Source organism: Acomys minous, assembly GCF_964271855.1.
Source record: "Acomys minous genome assembly, chromosome: 9".
NCBI classification, from domain to species: domain Eukaryota; kingdom Metazoa; phylum Chordata; class Mammalia; order Rodentia; family Muridae; genus Acomys; species Acomys minous.
In genome coordinates this window covers 62672201-62692420 of record NC_140490.1, presented here as the reverse complement: position 1 = coordinate 62692420, position 20220 = coordinate 62672201, and positions in this window count along the sequence as shown.

Genomic DNA, 20220 nt, shown 5'->3' with positions numbered 1-20220 from the left:
ACTGAACTCAAAGAAAGGGTGGAGGAGAACTGTCAAAAAATAAACTGATTTTAAAATGGTTAAGATTATAAATTTTGTGTCATGCATATTTTACTAGTTAAAAAAAAACGAACCTCAAAGATTTGGAACCATGTCTGATGATGACACTTGATGTTTTCTTCCTCTACAATGCCAAATATTCACCAGGCACGGTGGCCAGGGCCATCTGTAAATCAATAACCAATTTCAAAGAAATATATTTTTATGTCAGCATAATTTTTTAGTGTGATATTTACTGCAAGCAAGTAAGTTTTACTTGATATAATTTACCTGGTTTCTGTAATACTAGCAATTACTTCATTTGCTTTGCAAATGTGAACTCAGATGGCATAAACAGTGCACCACCAATACCAAGGGCACTTTGAAAAGGCTTCATGAGGCAGAGGCTAGAATATAGTACATATGCACACAGAAAACACACAGCATAGCCAGTTAGTATGCTTCTCAAATGAAGTGTTCCTTTTCTATGTAGACAGTTATGGGAAAAATGGTTTTTGTTTGTTTTGTTTTGTTTTGTCTTGACACGTGGCTCCATGTCACACCATGTGCTTAGAACATGCTTACAGGGCAAAGGTCATCCTCAATGCCACAGTCAGCACAGTGGTTGTCTCTGTAGCTCTCAAGAAGTGTTTAGATGCATGAGCTAGGAAGCCTAGGAGCATGGGGAATAGTGAGGGAGAGGAAATCTGCTCTGGACCAGACACTGGGGAGAGAGGATGCAGCAGCATCCATGGCCAGAGCTAAAGTCTTCTTTCTGGCCTTGTCTTCTGTGCTCTCCACGCTGAAGACTTGTGTTAGTAGTAAATGGGACCAGTTTGAATTGTGCTGAATGAGCCAAGGGAAATCTAGCTGGGCTCTCCACCAGTGGCAACGTGGAAGAATCAACATGCCAAGGAAGAGTGAGGCAGGCTGGCAGCCAGGGCTGAGATGGAATAGAATTACAAGGTGGACAGGAGAAAGTGGTACTGCGGGTCTGGTCTTGAAAGGCTCAGAAAGGCAGCAGTGGTATGTCCTTAGACAACGGTATTAGGTCCACAGGTCAACTTCTGAGTGTGTGTGTGTGTGTGTGTGTGTGTGTGTGTGTGTGTGTGATATGAACATAATATTAGTATCTCATTCTTAAGTGAATCCAGGGAGATTGAATGAGATTGTGGAGGTTTTGTTGTTGTTTGTTTGCTTGTTTTGTTTTTTGTTTTTCAAGAAGGGTTCCTTTGTGTATCCCTGGCTGTCCTGGAACTCACTCCATAGACTAGGCTGGCTTTGAACTCATAGATTTTCTTGCCTCTGCCTCCCAAATGCTGGGGTCAAAGATGTGAGCCACCACCTCCCGGCTCAAGATTGTGTATACAGTGGTGCTATGCGAGAAGTTCTCAAGAGACATCAACTTTTATTATGGTCACCAGGGGGAGGCCTGGATCAGGTAGAGAAGACAGGTCAAGCAGGGAGAGTCATATCAATCAAGGCTGTTTAAAATATGGAAGATCAGAAAGCAACCTCACAGTTTGACTTTGCCTTCTCTGCCTATGACAGCATGTCCAGTATACCCTGTGGTCTCTTAGGAGATTATTTCACCACTAGGAAAGGAATATGGTGAACTGAAAAGATCAGTCAGTGATGACAAAAGGAAATGATTGTGACAGCCAGCTCCTCTGCACTGTAGCAAAATGCCTGAAATGATAAACATAATAAAGGAAGAGGCTTGGTTTTGCTCAGAAGTGTTGGCTTATGGCCACTTGGTCCTCTTGCATTGGGCCTTTGGTGGCCTAGTGCACTACAGAGGAGGGAGTGGTGGAGGAAACCTGTTTCTCTTGTGTCTTTTGGGAAGCAAAGAAAGAGATACTGGGTTTCCCTCCAAGGACATTCTTCCAGTGACCTGGCTTCCTCTCAATAGGCTTATGATGCAAGGTTTTACCACTTTCCAATAGAGATGAGAGCCAAACCTTTCACACATAGGATTAAGGGAAAAAATCCAAACCATAGATATGATGATCACTGTCCTGTCCACTGGCCAAGTGGCCAGAAGAAGTATGTAAAGGGGCCCTTGCTTACCAAACCTGTGTGGGTTTCAGAACATTACTATGAATTTCTGTCACAGTCATAGGCTGGTATATAAGTCCTGTACTGACTCATAGAAACTGCCTGTGACCTATCAATTCACTCATTACAGCCTTCCTGTGCAATGGGCTATCATTCCCCACAGCTAAGCAACAATAAAGTCAAAACCAGTCCTGGGTATAAAGTATCTACTAAACATTTACTACCTTGCTATGAGATGACATCATCACCAAGGAATTATTTAGAAAAGAGAATTATATTGGTTTAGGAAGATTTCAGTATTTGGTGCTCCTCTTGGATCTATGTATTTCCTAGTCACTGGTAGTTGGGTAGGCTTACAGTTACCAGGCATGAATACCTTCCTGTTGAGTGAGCCTTAAGTCCAATTAAACAGCTGTTGGTTACACCCAAGGCAGAAATCCCACTATTGTACCATTGGAGGTATCTTGCTGGGCCTGTTATTGATGTGGTACCTAGGCGGTCCAGCTAGGGAGTATTGATGGTTGTATTCTTCCCGGGCAGTTTGCAGAGCACGTTCTGATACTATGAGAGGGAATCCTCAGCTAGGTTTCCAGGTCAGCTTCAGTTCAATTTCTCCAAGTTTTGTGTCTGAATTGTGGGGTGTCTTCAGCAATAGGGTCTTATAATTCTGAGAGACAACCAAGGGCAGTGGTGCAGTCTATTGTTGTCTGGAGAAGTCTTTTAGATTCCCCTCACCAAGAAATTGAATGGAGTTTGCTCATGTTTGGCACCATTTTTTTGTTTGTTGTTGTTGTTTGATAGTCTATGACTCCTGGGAAAAGTATTATGACTCTGTGGACACACATGGATATAATATATACACATAATGAGTCTATATTTTAAAATAAGTTTGTAAATTAATAATTTTCTTAGGGCTTTTCCAAACAAATTTAGTGTTGTTTATTGCTCCTTTCTTCCTCTCCTTGTCTATTACTGTGGTGGTCTGAATAAGAATGGTCCCTTAGACTCATGTATTTGAATGCTTTGTCACCAGGGAATAGAAGTCTTTGAGAGCCGGGCGTGGTGGCGCATGCCTTTAATCCCAGCACTTGGGAGGCAGAGGCAGGCAGATCACTGTGAGTTCGAGGCCAGCCTGGGCTACAGAGTGAGTCCAGGACAGCCAAGGCTACACAGAGAAACCCTGTCTCAAAAAAAAAATCTTTGATAGGATTAGAAGGACTAGGAGATGTTGCCTTGTTGGAGTAGGTGTGGCCTTGTTAGAGGAAGAATGTCATTAGAAGTGGGCTTTGAGGTAAAACACACACACACACACACACACACACACACACACACACACACACACCAAATCCAGTCCAGTTTCTCATTCTGTAGCCTGTGTATGGCGGATGCACAGATCAGGATGCAGCTCTCAGCTGCTGCCTCAGTGCCATGTGTGTCACCATGCTCCCTGCCATGCTGATGGACCAAGTCTTTGAAATTGTAAACAAGCCCCCATTAAGTCCTTTCCTTTTGAGTTGCCTTGGTCATGTATCTTTTCACAGCAATAGAACAATGGCCAAGACAATGACTCTTTCTCTCTCCCCCTAGGTTAAGCCCCCCAACTCCCAACAATTTCCCCTTCATAGCACCTATGTTCTCCTATTCCCCTCTCTGAAGCTCCTTTTGTCCTCCATAAATGGCCCCTTTTTACTTTCCTGGATTTTGTGGTTATTCCGGGTTATACACTCACACCTTCAGAGTTAAGGTCTACAAATAAGAGATAATATGTAGCATTTATTTTTCTGGGTCCAGGTTACTTCATTTAGTATGTCTTTCGATTTTATCTATTTACCTTCAACTTTTTCCTTACACTTGAATAGAATTCCATTGTGCATATGTACCACATTTTTATTGTTTGTTCTTTAGTGGAGAGACATTTGGTTTGCTTCCATCTCCTAGCTTTTGTCAACAGAATAACAATGAACATGACCGAGCAAGTAGCAGCGGGATAGCATGTAGCATCTTTTGGGTATAAGCCAATGAGTGGTTATAGCTAGTCATATGGTAGACTTAGTTCACATTTTCCTAACTGCTAAGGATGTTGAATACTTAAAGATATTTATTAGCCATTTTTATTTTTTCTTTTGAGAACTCTTTATTCAAATCCATAGCTCCTTTTTAAAAATTGGCTTATTTGTTTCCTTGGTTCCTATGTGGATAATATGTGGGTATTAATCTTCCATCAAATGTGGCAATGATTTTCCCCCACTGCGGGTTTCTGCTTTCCTAAGGTGACTATTTCCTTTGCTGTTCAGAAGGTTTTGAGTTTTATAAAGTTTTATTTGTCAATTCTTGTCCTTAATTCCTGATCAAATGGAGAATTATTTACAAAGTTCCTTCCTAAACCTGCATCTTGTAGGGCACTGCCAATGTTTTCTTAAAGTAATTTAAGAATTTGAGGTATCACATTCAGGTCTTTGACCCAGTTCAAGTTAATGTTTTTTGTAGGAGAACATACACGAGTCTTGGTATGTATTCTTTGGTATGTTGATGCTAGCTTTTCATCCTTTAATAGACATACTTCAATCCATACACTTACAGAGGTTAGGTAAGGGATGGGGGAAAGGGGTCACCCAAGAAAGGAGAAATAGAATATATAGTTATGGAAAGACAGGAGAAACTGCAACAGGAGGATTAAATATGGAGGGGGAGAGGAAAGTAGGTAATAGATGGAATATGGAGAGAAACAGTTAGCACTAAGGGCCATTTGTGGGGCCATGTGAAAGCTTCTCCTGTAGAAGCTTCTTAAAATGTAAGCATGTATGAAATAAGTCCAATGGAGTCACCAAGTAACAGGGCAAAGGACCAACTAGACATCTTTCATCATCAAGTGAAACTTCTAGTGCCAGGAATGCGTTACATGTAATTGAGTTGTTGGTCACAGGACCACCTGGAAACCCCCAAACAACTCAGACCATTGCAAAGGCTGTTAGTTTCTCTCTAAAACCTAATGGTAAGTCCCTAGTATTGAAGACAACATGTATATATCTCATTGAACATGAAGAAGTTGAGTGGTGCCTAATTGGAGCCTTTACCCCCTACTGACTAGAGTCCATGGTATTGGAAGGCACTCTGCACACTACCAGAGGAGAAAGGTAGCCACTAATCCAGTTACAAACCCTATGGCTTCCAACTGTTATTGCCTGCATGATATGCTAATGCAACAGTGGTACAAATGTTGTGGGAGTAACTAAACACTATTTGATTGGATTTACGGCCCACTCCATGAGATGGAACCCATGCCTGACACTGTTTTGGTGTTCAAGAACATGAGAATAGATAGGTCGTAGGCCTAGGATGACACCAAACTAAGGGAATATAACAATAATATAACTCCAAACAACATTCTGCTACACACACACACACACACACACACACACACACACACACACACACGGTCAAACCACAGCAGGTCTCAGCACTGATAGAGGGGAGTGGATATGATCTCCCATCCATAACCAAGAAGCTATAGACAGTTGACAACTACTTGCAAAGGAAAAATTAATTTTCTCTAGTGGAGTCTCGCTTCATGGATAAATCAGACTTACTATAAGTTTAGGCTCTATACCCAGCATTAGGTAGCCAATAGAAAACAAGTTCAATGATGTTTGTATAGATTTTTTTTTTGCCTTGTAATTTTTTTTGGTGTTGTTTTATCTTATTGGTCTCTTGCTTGTATATTATCATTTGTGATTTTGCGTTTTTATGGCATGTGCGTGTGCCTGTGTGTGCCTCTTGTGCTTTTTAAACATTGTTTTTAATTTTTTTATTCTGATTTGTTCATCATATTTTCCTGTTTGTTTTCTAAAGAGAGAGGGAAAGAAAATGTGTAGTTAGATGGGAGGGAAGTGGAGAGGAGAAAATGGGTGAGGGAACCATGATCAAAATATATTATATAAATTTTAATGTAAGAAAAGAAAGATATGTATCTAATTTCATTCTTCTAAATGTAACACTTAGTTTTCTCAGGACTGTTTGTGGTGGATGTTGTCTTTTCTCCAGTGTGTATTTTTGGCATCTCTGTCAAATATGAGATGTTGTTATCACATGCACTCGTGTTTGGGTCTTTTAGCTTGTTCCACTGGTTTACCTGTCTTTTTGTGCCAGTACCACATTCTTATTCTTATTTTTATTCCTATTCTTATTCTTATATCTCTGTGATATAATAGTATGTAGCAAATGAGTGTGTATTTAAAACAAACAAGCAGCTGCTGGAATACCACTCAAATTTCCAGATGTTTTTATATTTCTTCAGATAACACCTTACGATCAGTGGAAATGGTTTCTTCTACAACAGTGGTTCTCAACCTGTGTGTCGTGACCCCTTTGGGGTTTGCATATCAGATCTCCTACATATCAGATATTTACATTATGATTCATAGCAGTAGCAAAATTACAGTTAGGAAGTAGCAATGAAATAATCTTATGGTTGGGAGTCATCACAACATGAGGAAATGCATTAAAGGGTCACAGCATTAAGAAGGTTGAGAGCCACTGGTCTAGAGAAAGAAACAGTATGCATTAATCCAGTACTACATGCCAGTTAGCTATGCTCCCTGAGTCCTGAGCACCATGCTAGAAAGCCTGTGTCCTAGGGTGCACCTGCATTCTCTTTCCTGTGCTCAACACCCAGCATTTATGAAGTTTGACATTATCTTCTCCCTTCTATGTTGTGGGAAACCTCAACACAAGGCTTATTGCCTTTTATCCTAGACAACTGCTTTTCAGCCTGCCCTATTTCACCCAGTGTTTGTATCATGTTCCCCCATTGCCGTGGCTGGAAAACTCAAGCTCGCTGTATATGTCAACTTCTCTCTCCACAGCCAACCAATGAAGTCCTACAGTTTCCATCTTTGGACTATCGCTCAAGTCAGATTTCCCACTCTTTCTACTCTCTTGGTTTTAAGCTTGTTTTTAACACTCATTGTACTATTGTCATTATGCACCACTGAGTCCAACCATCAGCCTGCGTTGACAACTCCTGTCACGGTCTTTTAGTCTCTCTCCATCTCCACCATCCCCTCAACACATCACTACAGCGCCAACCTCATCCTGCTCATGGACATGGCCGGATATGTACCTACAGCAGGTGCTACATACCCACCGCCATTGGCAATGATGGGACCTTTTCCACACAAGCCCTGAATCTCCCCAATCCTCTGGGGGCCCCAACACTCAGCTCCTTCAGTGTGTTTTTCTTCCTTATTTTTTCCCTTTAGGACATCAGGTCAGAGGCACACTTTCATCAGGACCATTGTGGGTTTCTCTGGACAGATTTGTAGCAGAGTGAAGTGCCATCTTAGGGCAGTACACTAAGCCTGAATCTAAACCCTCTACTTAGCATCTTTAAAATGAGGATAGAATTCAAGGATTGATGGTCATCTGGGACAATGGAAACTGAGGTGACTAGGAACCCATACAGACGTGTGTTCGAATTTCAGATACGCCAGCTATATGTGCATGGTCAAGGTATTCAGTTGTGTAGTTTTATTTCCTTATCTGTTAAAAATAGACATCCTCTTTGAAAAGCTGCTCCAAGTGTTACGATTCACAAGCCAGAAAACATCTATTACTGTGTCTTTCACTAGTGTTCCCCATCCTACAAAGTATCACACACACTTGCTGTGATAATCTTAGCACCCTTTGTCCCTTAACGAACTTGAAGACATCTTCCATATGTTTTAAGGTTATCATCTCACACAGCTAAGTTGCAAGCTCTGTGACCAGGGAACGTTTAACTTGATTAACGGATCTAGTACCATGTCCAGTACAGAGAAACTGCTCAGAGGATAGTGGGTTAAGCTAAAGAAAGTGATAAGACTCTCTGGAAAGCATTGCAACAAAGAAAGGATTTCCTTTAAGGTCTTGCCGTGGGCGCGCCCAGAACCTAGGGTGCATCCTGGTGGATGCAGCTTGGTGGCTGGATCAGAAATTGTGAGACTCTGCCAACTTCATAATGGGCCTGCAGCAGGTAGAGGGCGCTGCTTCAGAGTACATGTGTGTTACATGTATTCTGGTGTCCTCAAAGGACAGAGCCTGCAGGCTCAAATTCACCTTCAGACTCTGCCCCTCACTCGACCTCTTCTTAGCCCAGATCACCCATTCAGGAAGCCAAATAGGAACAATATCACCAACTCCCCAGGATTCATGAGATTAATTCTGTGCAGTGCCAGAATAGCTTCATGATTTCATATTTATGATGAAGAGAGGGAAGAAGTGGGTTTTCTAATTCCTTAAAAAAAAAAAAGCCCTCCATGTGGCACCATCTTTTGGTTCTAGGAAATCCCCTTAAGTCCCTTGCTCTCCTGTGGGCTGTTGGTGCAGATACAAATTCCTGGAAGCGAAGCTCTACATCGTATGTTAGGAGCACCTGCATTGAAGTCCCTGGGGCCTGGAGGCCACCGTCCATGCAGCTGAACAGTCTGATGGGAGCCAGTGAGCCTCACTGCAGCCATATCATTGTTCAAGTGAAGTGAGGAAGGAAGTCTCAAATCTACGCCTGTCAGACACCAAAACTCACTCTTTTGTCTCCTTCAGGGCATGTTGACTCAAGGGAAATTTTCTTATGAACCTTGTGGTTTAATTCTAGCCTTTGGAGAAAAAAAATGAATTAATAGACTAAGGAAAGAACTATCTTGTGCTCAGAATGAGCAAAATTAAACTAAAGAAGAGTACAAAGTGTCCCGACAGACTTCCGCCCGCCATTTCTCTCAGCGGCTCGCGCATCATCATCCCCTGCCCTTTTTTTCTCTTTCTGGAAAAGAGGAATAGAGAAAAGAAAGGGCTAAAGATGCCCGAGAAGGATTTCATTTTCCAAGTGAAGCTGAATGGCATTGCAGAATTGCAAGTGCCAAGGGACGCAAGGAGCCTTCTAAAAGCGTAACACACAGTGAGCACGCGCGACACTGCAGCTCAGGGAATTTACACTTACAAGAAAAGACCCCGTAGGCACCAGCATGGTAAAGTGAACATTCAGCATCCACTCATTCTGAGAGTCTGTAAAGACTCAAAGGCAAGGTTCTGGCGACGGCTAGGTTAGGAAAGAAGCTGTCTTGTAAGGAGAAGGACATGAGTTCAGATCCTCAGCACGCACATAAAACCAGGAGTGCTGGCACACAGTTATAAGCCCAAGGTTGCAGGAACAGACTCAGGTAGGATCCCTGGAGCTCACTGGCCTGCTAGCCTAGCCAATGAATAAAACACACATTCAATATGAAGCCCTGCCTCAGAAAACAAGGCGGAGAGCAACCAGCAAAGGCACCCAGTATAGACATCTGACACTCACATGCATGTATACCGTCAGTCACATGTCTACACTATAACATGTGTATACAGCCCACATAGAAAGAGAAACAGAAGTGTCCCGGGTAGATGGCATGTCTCCTCCTCAGCCAACAGACCTGTGACTCAGAATGGGCATATTGACTTCAGAGGGACAACAATGTGTAAACACTAACTTTAAGAATTTGAGGAACTCAAGTTTCTTGCTTCAGCATCTGGTAGACTGTTATGGGTTTATTCTGAAAGGACCAGAATGGAAAAAGAATAACAGAGGCCTCTACAGGTTATTACGGTTTCACATGATAGAATATTAGAATTGGACACACTAGTGTGCTGGAAAGATGGTCCAGTGGTTAGGAACACTTGTTCTTACGGAGGACCTGGGTTGGGCTCCCAGCTGCCACACAGCAGCTAATAACCTCCTGCAAGCCCTAGTTTCAGGGGATCTGGTTCCCTCTTTCAGCTTTTGCAGGCATTAAATGTGTATGACGAACAGACAGACATGCAGGCAAAACGCTTATGCACATAAAATAAAAACAAATAAGTCTAAACCCTAAAAGAATTGGCTACGGTCTTGAAGATTTAGTTAGTTCATCTCTCCTGCCTGTTCAGGTAAACTGACTGTGTTCCAGAGGTATGGAGAGAGATGAGAAATAACCTCCCTAGTGTTTGTGTTTCAAAAGTATCTCCTCACATGTAAATATAAATACATGTTCTTTAAGGGCTTTCACCTGCTTCTTGGCAATCTGAGAGGAGAGTCTGAATCTTGTAGAATAATTTGTGAACAGGGAAAGCAAATAATTTGATTTAGAGATGTTTCCTGGAGTAATCTCCTACAACTAGGGTAGGAGACTCATGACTTCAGTTTTAAAATTACTCATTTGAAAGTACGCTGTGTCTTTAAATGATTACAAAATTTCCCCCGATCCCCTCTGGAATTCAAACCCCCCTTGGAACCAAGGAAATGTAAACCAGTAACTCATTGGTGAGAATAAATAGCACTGCATCTTAAAAGTTTAGAGAAACTGGATTTGAAATAAGTTAAAGATGTCAAGATTAGAAATGGATATTTAAGAAATCTCCAAGTATTTAGGTTTTTAATTTTTTTTAGAAAAAAGTTTCTTTCTAACAACAACAACAACAACAACAACAACAACAAATGATGCAAGGCCTATCTGCTTTGCTCACCTGACAAATTAGGTTGGTCTTTTGTGAACATCTGCCATCTTTGTGCATCCTAGAAGTCTCTGTTTCTGTCCCTAGCTTACAACCTTGAAGGTAAGTTGTGTGCGTTTTGTCATACACTCTATACTGCAGGCTGGAACTGTTCTTCCTAATCACAAGGACATTCTCCTGTTTAAGCACAATATTGCCATCACATCCAAGACAGTTCATACATGTGTAAGACATACTTAAATTCAGAGAAGGACATCCTGGAAGAGAACTGGACATTCACGCCTTGCTTCCAGTTAGCTGCTCGGGTGCTCAGCCTTCTGTGCTTTCTGTATAGCTGGCTGGAACCAGTGCGGTCTGGGTTCTGTTGCAGTGGACACCTGTGCTTCTGGGGCCCCATTGCTTCACTTCACTATGGGGGTCAGGGTTCTCACCACTTGGCCTCAGGGGTCCTAAAGAAACAAATTCAAGCTAGACTTTATGCGGCTCCATTCTTTGTAGCCCTTGGGCAATGTGAGGAAGTACTAACAGAAGACTGGCTTTGGACACATCTGGTAATTATCAGGGAAAGAAGATAATTATTGTTGGCTTTGAAAATACATGGCTATGTATGTTTTGTAGAAGCCTTCTGTCTGGAACTCAGAAGTGAGAGCTGTGCGGATGTGTTTTTCCTGTCATGCCAAGTGTGTCTTTGCGCCCTTCCCCTTCCACGGTGCCACCTGTTAAGTCAAGGGTTCCAGTCAGGCCCCTGGTTTCCAGTAAATGCCTCCTTAGCACCACTTAGTTCACGGTGTGAAACCAAAGCTGACCAGTAAGAACAGGCAGAGTGATAATAAAGGAAGAAAAAGAAAAAAAAAACCTTAAGTGGCTGCATTTTTAAGTCGCCAAAGCATCCTTCAGGGTCACTCATCAGGAGAAAGAGACTACTGCTCTTTGTGTGTCTTTGTTTTGCTTGGTTTGGTTTTCTGAGGCACAGTCTATCCTTGTACCCGTGGCTGACCCAGAACTCAGTATGGACCAGATTTACACTGAGCTTTCTACTGAATGCTTCTGAAGTTCTGGGGTTACAGGTGTGTGCCAGCCTGCCCACTCAGAGAGCTGACCTTTATTTTCTTTTAATGTACCAAAATTGGTGAGGACCTAAAAGGGAACTAATTTGTCTCTACTTTAGTGAACACTCCTGGAACACTGCTGGCTTTGGCTTCCCTGAGAAAACAGACATTTTTTGTTGTTCGTGTGTATATGATTTCACGGCCTACCATTTTATATTGGATAAGCAATTATGGACTCGGTAGATTACATTTACATATCTGTGCATCTACTCATATATGTGCGTAACAATAACAAGCAAAGAAAATGGAGCCACTAAATTGGGAGGGGTTGAGAGGGGGTGGCCTGGGAAGGCTTAGAAGGATGAGGCTTAGGAGGAAGGGGAAAAAGGGAAGGAAGAAGTGATCAAATTATATTTTAAATGAAAATATATTTTAAAAAGAAGATGCCCATGGTTGCCATGGTTACCATGGTCAACTGGAGGTGAATTCTATCCTGCCTTTAAGGGATGCTCAATTGTGCTTGAGAAGCAGTGGAGAAAGAGCCACACTGTCAGTAGGTATCTGTGACAGTGCTTGCTGAACCAACTCACTCAATTTTACTTGTGTAACTGTAAATAGTGGTATGGAGGAGCGAACACGCTTTCAGATTAAAATAAAACATATCCCCCCCCCCCGCCCCAAAACTTAAAACTGTGAAGTGTTCTTAATTCCCCAAACTGAAAGCCATTCTGCCAAAGGAAGCAAGTATTTGATTTCTGTGTGTGCAAGATGACTAAGAAGAACCAGAGAAAAACAAAACTGAACACACGTCAGTTTGCTGTACTATGACAAATGTGAAGATTTCAGTGCAGCTCCTTAGCAACTGTTCATCTGTTTCTCCACATTTCCACAGGGGGGGAAAAACAACCCAAGACCAAGTGAGACACCAGGTGTTCCTGAGGAAGAGACCAATGCTGTCAAAGGTATTTTATGATGGCCTAAAAGGAAACACTCTACTTGTTAAGTCATAAAACAGGAGACTTCTGTTGCTTTATTATAAAATAAATGAAAACATCCCAGACCCTAATTAACCAGGTCTAAAGTCTATACAACTCAACAAACTTCTTCTGTGCAGTTGAAGCTGACATTCGGAACAGAAGCTGTGGCTTTCAAAATGGAACGACTCTATTAAACATGCAAACCCTGATAGTTTTATCTTATCTCCATAACAAAATGCGTACTGACCACAGGAGATATTTATTTATAACATTTCCCCCAGCGCACACAAACAATCAATATCCTTTTTATTCTGGATGGAGAATGTCATAATGATATATCCAACTGGTAATTGTCTACTTTAACGTATTTGTCTTGAACCTGACATTTCAATTTCCATGCCCTCATGTGGTCCTGGGAATAAAAGTTCTGAGAAAGCCTCACATGGGGAGGCCCCTTCCTTCTCACCCTGTCACAGCCAAGTCAGTTTTTATTTTACTTTTTTGATAGTCTTTGCTTTGAAAGCTAACCTTTTATTTTGTAAATTCTCTTTAAAATGTTGAGTTACAGCTTATTTTTGATGAAAACTCTCAGAAAAGTGTTTTAGTAGAAAGCACACTGGAATCAAGAGACACTTGTTTGTAATAAACTTACAGTTATCACACTGAGGGAAATGCCTTTGCAACAGCTTTGCAATGAGCTTTCTTTGAGCTTTCAGGAAAAAAGGCATGAGTGTTTTCTTACTCCGCCTCTCTGCAACAGAACAAGCCACCAGATCACAGCACAAATCCACAGAGTGGGACGTCTTATCACTTTGATTCTTGAAGTCCTCCTCTGGGGAGGTCACTCTTTAACGAGCATTTACAAGGGGGATGAGTATCCATGCAGCTTTTGCCCCTTTGGAGAAATCTACCCACATGTTTGGCCCCCAGGTGTCTTTCTCACCAATTTTCCAATCATGCTCCTTCCAAATCCTGACTTAGTCAGCAAAATGAGTCACAGCCCATGGGCCCAATGTATAGTCACACATAGTGACCATTTTGTCTTTCAAGAAAAGTACATGGCCATGTGCACTTGCCCGAAGGTCTGCCCAATGAAAAGGTTATCCTACACCAATCTACTTAAGAGTTCTCCCCCCCCCCAAAAAAAAACCCAAAACATCACAGTTGTCTACTTCTGGGTTGTGCCTGAGTGGTGTGTGGAACCATCTGTAAGCCAGACTCTAGTTTTCTCCTCTCAGTCAGCTGCTTATAGGGTACCCTTCATCTTCCAGGTACTTTCAGCTGTCAGTTCAGCACAGCCTGGAATTATGAAAGAGAGCCAATTGAAGAACCTGCCTTGCTCGGATTTTGATTGCTAACTGAGAGAGGGGCTAACTGGGGTGGGTGAAGGTACCCCTGTGCCGGTGGTTCTGGGTTGTATAAGAAAGCTTTCTGAACATGAGTGGCAGAGGTAAGCTACTAAGCAGTATTCTCCCAGATCTCTGCTTCCAGGTTCCTGCCTTGAGTGCCTACTCTGATGGAAAGGTAAGATGAAAATGTAAGACTGAGATTTCTAGTCTACTCCCGGAGCCTCCACTAAGAGACGGAGTTAGTTGTCGATGCAAATGTATAGAAATTTATTGAGCCATCGTGATGGGGTCTATCCAGCTCTTTCAAGCTGCAGACCCCAAGAAGCAGAGGCATGGGCCTTTTATAGGTTTTAGACAAAGAAATGAGTTTTACAGTATATGATTGGTTGGCATTTGGGCAGAAAAGCTGCAAGCAGGGAGTTATAAATCTTGGCGTTTTGTGGTTGGATAACGGGTGGAGGGGCAAGTTAACCTATGGAAAAGATTGGTTGAAGCAGTCACAGGGGGCGTTTAGGAACTTTTTTAGTTGGGGAGGGGTAGTGGAAATTTTAAACACAGCTGGTTGTCCTTGAGTCCAGCTGGACCCTGAGCACAGACTGAGACCTTGAGTCAAGTTGGACTTTTCAAGATTTTTCCTATCCCTGCCACACACACACACACAGTGGTCTGATATCTGTCTGTCCTTGGTTCAAGCTGGACCATCTAGAAATTTACATGCTTTGGCCTTAATGGGGGTCTTTAAGGGAGGACTGGGTAGGCTGACTTTTACATTTTCCCAGACTTTGGCCTTAATAAGGGTCCTTAAGGGGGATGGTTCCTTCAAAACAAACCTTTTCCTTCCTCACTTGATTTTGGGTCTTTCATTCAGAGGAACAGAAAAAGTAAAACAAACAAACTGAGCACTCTATGGGGCCATTGCTTCATGCTTGAAGACAGAAAGCATTGTAGCAGGAGTAGGGACAATAGGCATTTGTATCACTTCTTCATATAACTTACTTGCCTTAAGGGCCTGCTCATGTATATATCACTTCCATGTGATAACCGATTAATTCTAGATGTATCCAGATTTATACCTTGGCAGGACAGATAACATCCGCTTTCCCCCACGCCATCTAATGATGGGCACTTCAGGTTGCATGATAACTTACCAAAGAATCAATCATTATCTGATAAATGAAATCTCTCAGTCTTTAACATCCCTGCCTCTTTCAGAATTCATTAAACATATTGTGAGTGAACACCATTTCTAAGCACATCTATCAACAAAGCTCTTCTTAAAAAAATCAAAGAACAGAGATCTCTCCAGACTAAGTCCAGGCTAACCATGATAATAGGCTGCTGTAGCTCAAGTCAACAACCTGATCCCACCAACCAGACACTTAAGACCTTCCCTGACAATCTGGGAACAAGCAAGCAGAATGTGGGTCCTGGGGCACTTACCCTTTTTCGTTGACTTAGTTGGTGTTCATTTTGTCATTAGAATTGCCTCAGAAACGGTTTTACATTGGATATTTGCACTGGAATAACAGAGAAGAAAAAAAAATGTTATAGAGCAGGTGGCTGGTTGAGTTTATAGTCTTCTTGCCATACAACCATAAATGTAAGAGCCCTTGGGCTAAAGCATCCACAGTCCTGTCAGTTACCACTTACTGATACACAACTCTGTCTTAGCCACTGAGTCATGAGGCAAGGACTTTGAGAAGTTTAGAGAAGAGCCTCTCATTGCTAGGTAAATTCAGGGTCTTCTCTGACTTGAGTGGGAATGACCCCTGGGGGGATTTGCTATCTAGAAGATACCAGAGTCTCAAAGTCAAGCATGAAACCATAACTCCATATATAGTGTTTGGCCCTTGCTAAAGCTCTGGCTTCTCGTGAGAAGTCATAATTATACTTCATTACTCACATCTGCTTGACAGTTGGCTGTGAGTAATTTGTAATGAAAAAGCTTCTTAGACATTCCTAGAGGAGCCAAGAGTGGTAGGGCACGCCTTTAATCCCAGCACTTGAGAGGCAGAGGCAGGTAGATCTTTGTGAGTTCAAGGCTAACCTGGCCTACAAAGCGAGTTCCAGAAGCAAAGCCAGGGCTAACAGAGAAATCCCATCTCAACAAACAAACAAACAAACAAACGAAAACAAAAAATCCTAGAAGAGTGTAGAAGCCAGGTTCCTAGTTCAGACATACAGTTTCTCTTAAATACATAAGTTCACTCGCCCTCCACTTCCAAAGCAGGAGAGAAACAGCTTCACCATGGTCCATGTTTGAGAGGCTTTTGAAGCCCTCCTGAGGCCGTGGCTGGGTGCTGAATGAGCGGGCACTTTCCTCTATGCAGTTGTAGCCAATTGACCACCCGAGGTAGGATCTGACTGTACTTCCGGCTCTGAATTGGACTCTAAGGGTAACCTGTGCTCCTAAATCTTCATGGCAACGCTCTAAGGAAGATGAGTTTATCATTCCATGCTCAGAAGAGGAAGGAGAGATTTGGAGAGGATGTATTTTGGGTGAAGCAGGTGTTGGTGTCCTTTTAAGTACAGCACAAGTGGGCGTTTGCTGGATGGTCTCAGAATGGTCAGCAGGTGTGACCACCCAGGAAGTGGATGTGAAGCCATGTGATGCACAGAGTGAAAGGAGCTTTCCAGAAAATCTATCCTACATTTATGACGTGAAAGCAATTGGTGCTCAGCAAGTTACACAGGGTAACTCTCCACCAGGCAGAAAATTGCTCCAATGTGAGCATGTCTCAGCCTAAGAAAGGCAGAGACGAGGATGATGTCGACACCAGACAGAAGCCTCTGGGGACAGATTCTCTGGAATCTGAGCAGATAAAGGCTTTGTGTCTTTTCTCCCTTGGATACTTTACTCAGAAGGGACACCAAGGCCAGCCTGACTCCAGATTGATTCCTTCTTGGCACAGTGCTGCCTGGGCACGCGCACTCTCTAGTGGCGCCATGGGGCCTGGCTTGTAGGAAGTAAGGTTGGCTGCTGGCTTCGCTATCTGTGACTCAGGCTTTAAGTTGTTGAATCTACGAAATGGCAGTGTCTCAAAGTGGAACTATTTCCAGAAATCACTCAGACCCTTCATGGTCCTTGTCTTGCCTGTGAACATCTTTACAGCGCCTTTCGCGAAAATAGTCTCAGGGAGGGAGGGCTGAGTCATACCGCAAGCCTGATTCAGCGCTTGCTGTCAAGGTCAGCGGACCTCTGCCTTCCTCATGTACCCAGGAGGTGGCAGAGCGGCCATTGTGACTCAGGACTTGCTGCCTTCCCACCCAGATGTCTGAGAGGCTGAAAACAAACTGGGTTCTCTGAAAAAAAAAAAAAAACAGCATGGAAACCCCCGTGGCATTGGTTCTTAGCTCTGCTGACCACCTGTTGGGACTTGATAGAGGCGCTGGAGGGCACTGATTGAGTGACACTGATTTCTGGGTTTTGAAAGTACAGCATCCTAAATATCAAATACAAATTCGGGTAGTAAGAATACGGAGCCCCTAGCCGCGAAACTCCTGAGTGTGTGGTGTTTCTCACAACTCTTTGGGTACATTTTTTTTTCCAACTATGCGTTAGATTGTTTTAAATATTATGTGAATGCTTGTTTTGTGCCAAGTACTGTTTCACGTTCGTAGTTGCTCTTTTTTTTTTTTTAATGAGACAAGGTTTCTCTGTGTAGCCTTGGCTGTCCCAGACTCGCTTTGTAGACCAGGCTGGCCTCGAACTCACAGCGATCCGCCTGCCTCTGCCTCCCGAGTGCTAGGATTAAAGGCGTGCGCCACCACGCCCAGCCTTCGTAGTTGCTCTTAATGCCAGCTTGCACATCAATGACACTGGACAGTATTACCACCTCCACTGTAGAGGTTAGGAGATGAAGAGGCAGTGGAAATAGGAAGACATGGGCTAAAGCTGAGCACACTTTAGCCCAGGAATCTCTGAAATAGTAGCCTTTAGTATTTAAAATGTGTTTAGCTATGTTAATTATACATGATAATGGGTTTTATTATGGGATGTTCATACATGTTTATTTTTATCGTACTCACTCTATCTGCAGTTTTGCTTGCAAAAGTTTCAGTTACCTGACCTTAACCATGAATATTAAAAAACATGGTAAAGGGTTGGCTCTATGTACTCTGTCCAGCCCATTTTATTCTTGGCTTCTTCCTTCTGTAGCTGGATCACTGCCTCATTTTTTTTTTTACCTTAGGAAAATAACTGTAATTCTCCTTCAGGTTCTGGCCACGAATGTCTGCACATGCTCCTCTAACCCCGAAGACAGCCCTCTTCTCTCAGGTAGGAACAGCAGCACCTCATCAGGAGAGCGCACCCATTCCACTTTTCTGGGGTCCACAGTACCTGCCTGTGAAAAGGAGCCAGCCCTTTGCCTGTTTCCTGGCCCTCTCCTGCCCTCTGAGACCTACTCTCATGATGCCCAGTGCCTGTCCATGCATTGTTCACAGCAGTAAACACAACTCCCATAGGGAAGTAGCTTGGGGGAAAGTGAGGAGGAAGAGAAAGCAGAGAGGTGAGAGAAATTCTTATCAGATACTCCAGCCTCTGTGATTCATTACAAAGCCCCATCAACAGGACTTAACTTCCTCCACAGGGCTTTCTGGGTGGGACAACTCAGTGCTGTGGGTACTCAGAGCCTGGTCTGCTGACTTTCAGAGCTAGAGTCACAGAAAAGCTCCTGAAGGGATGTTTGCCCTGGGGCCCTTTGCTCATTGTGACATGAGGTAACCCAGACCCAGCAAGACAAACATGGTATGTACTCACGTATAAGTGGACATTAGCCATAAAGAACAGGATAGCCAGGCTACTGTCCACAGACGCAAAGAAGCCAAGGAGGCCCAAGAGAGGATGCTTGAATCTCACTCAGAAGAGGAAATAAAATAGACACCTGAAGTAGATGGAGGGAGGGAACTAGGTTAAAGAGGGGGTGGGGAAAGTTAATAGGGATGGGGATTAGGTGTGAGCAGAGGAGAGGTGGGGGGCCAGGAGAAAGAATGGAATTCAATGGGGGTGGGCATCTCTGAGACAGGGGAGGCCTCTTAGAAGTCTATGGGGGTGACCCTAGCTGAGACTTCTAGCAGCAGGGTTTAGGGGATGTTGGGAGCGAGATATGGAGCCTGAAGTCACCGCGAGATATGGAGCCTGAAGTCACCACCCCCTATAGCCAGGTGGGACTTCCAATGAAGGGAGTAGGGCACCAACTGATCTGTAAAACTTTCGACCCAAAACTTGTCTCACCTACAAGAAGTGTAGGGATTAAGATGGAACACAGAGATCTGGATGCTGGCTATCCAGATTAGACCTGATAGGCTATGATCATACAGCAAGGGAGGGTGTCCTCTTCTGTTAGAGGCCTAGGGGAGGGGAATTGGGTGAAAGAGTGAGGGAAGGGGGGAACAGGAAGATACAAGTGAGGAGCTAACAATCAGATGTAATCTGAATAAATTATAATAAAAATTTTTTTGCAGAGATGGAGGGAATGGCAAACTAATAACTGGCCCAACTTGTGACCCAGCGGATGGGAGAAAGCCAACCTCTGAACTTATTACTGATACTCTGCTATGCTTATGGACAGGCACCTCGCATAACTGTCTTCTGAGCAGCTTCATTCAGCAGCTGATGGGAACAGATTCAAAGACCCACAGCCAAACAAACTCAGGGAGTTTTGTGGGAGACTTGGAAGAAGTACTGAAGGAGCCAGAGGGGGCCCAGGACACCACAAGAAGACTTAGAGAGTAAAGTGACCTGGCCCATGGGAGCTCCCAGAGACAAAGCCACCAACCAAAGAGCAAGCGTGGGCTACATGTATGTAGCAGATGTGAAGCTTGGTCATCATGTGGGTCTCCTGACAACGAGACTAGGGGCTGTCTCTAACTCTGTTGCCTGCTTTTGGATCCCTTTCCTCTACCTAGGCTGCCTTTTCTGGCCTCAATGGGAGAGAATGCCTTTAGTCCTGCTGTGACTTGAGGTGCCAAGGAGGGTTGGTTTCCCTTGGGGGCATCCCTTTCTCTGAGAAGAGGAGGGGCAAATGGGGGAAGAATGTGTGAGGGTGAGACTAGAAGCTAGGAGAAGAAGAGGGAAGCGGCTGGGATCAGGCTATAAAATTATTAAATAAATAAATAAATAAGAGAGAGAGAGAGAGAGAGAGAGAGAGAGAGAGAGAGAGAGAGTAGTATTTCCAAGAAGAATCATTATTAAGATGAAAATTTCCCCCTAAGGTTGTTTAGCGGGTTTTTTGTTCTTCTTCTTGTTGTTGTTGTTTTTATTTACTCTAA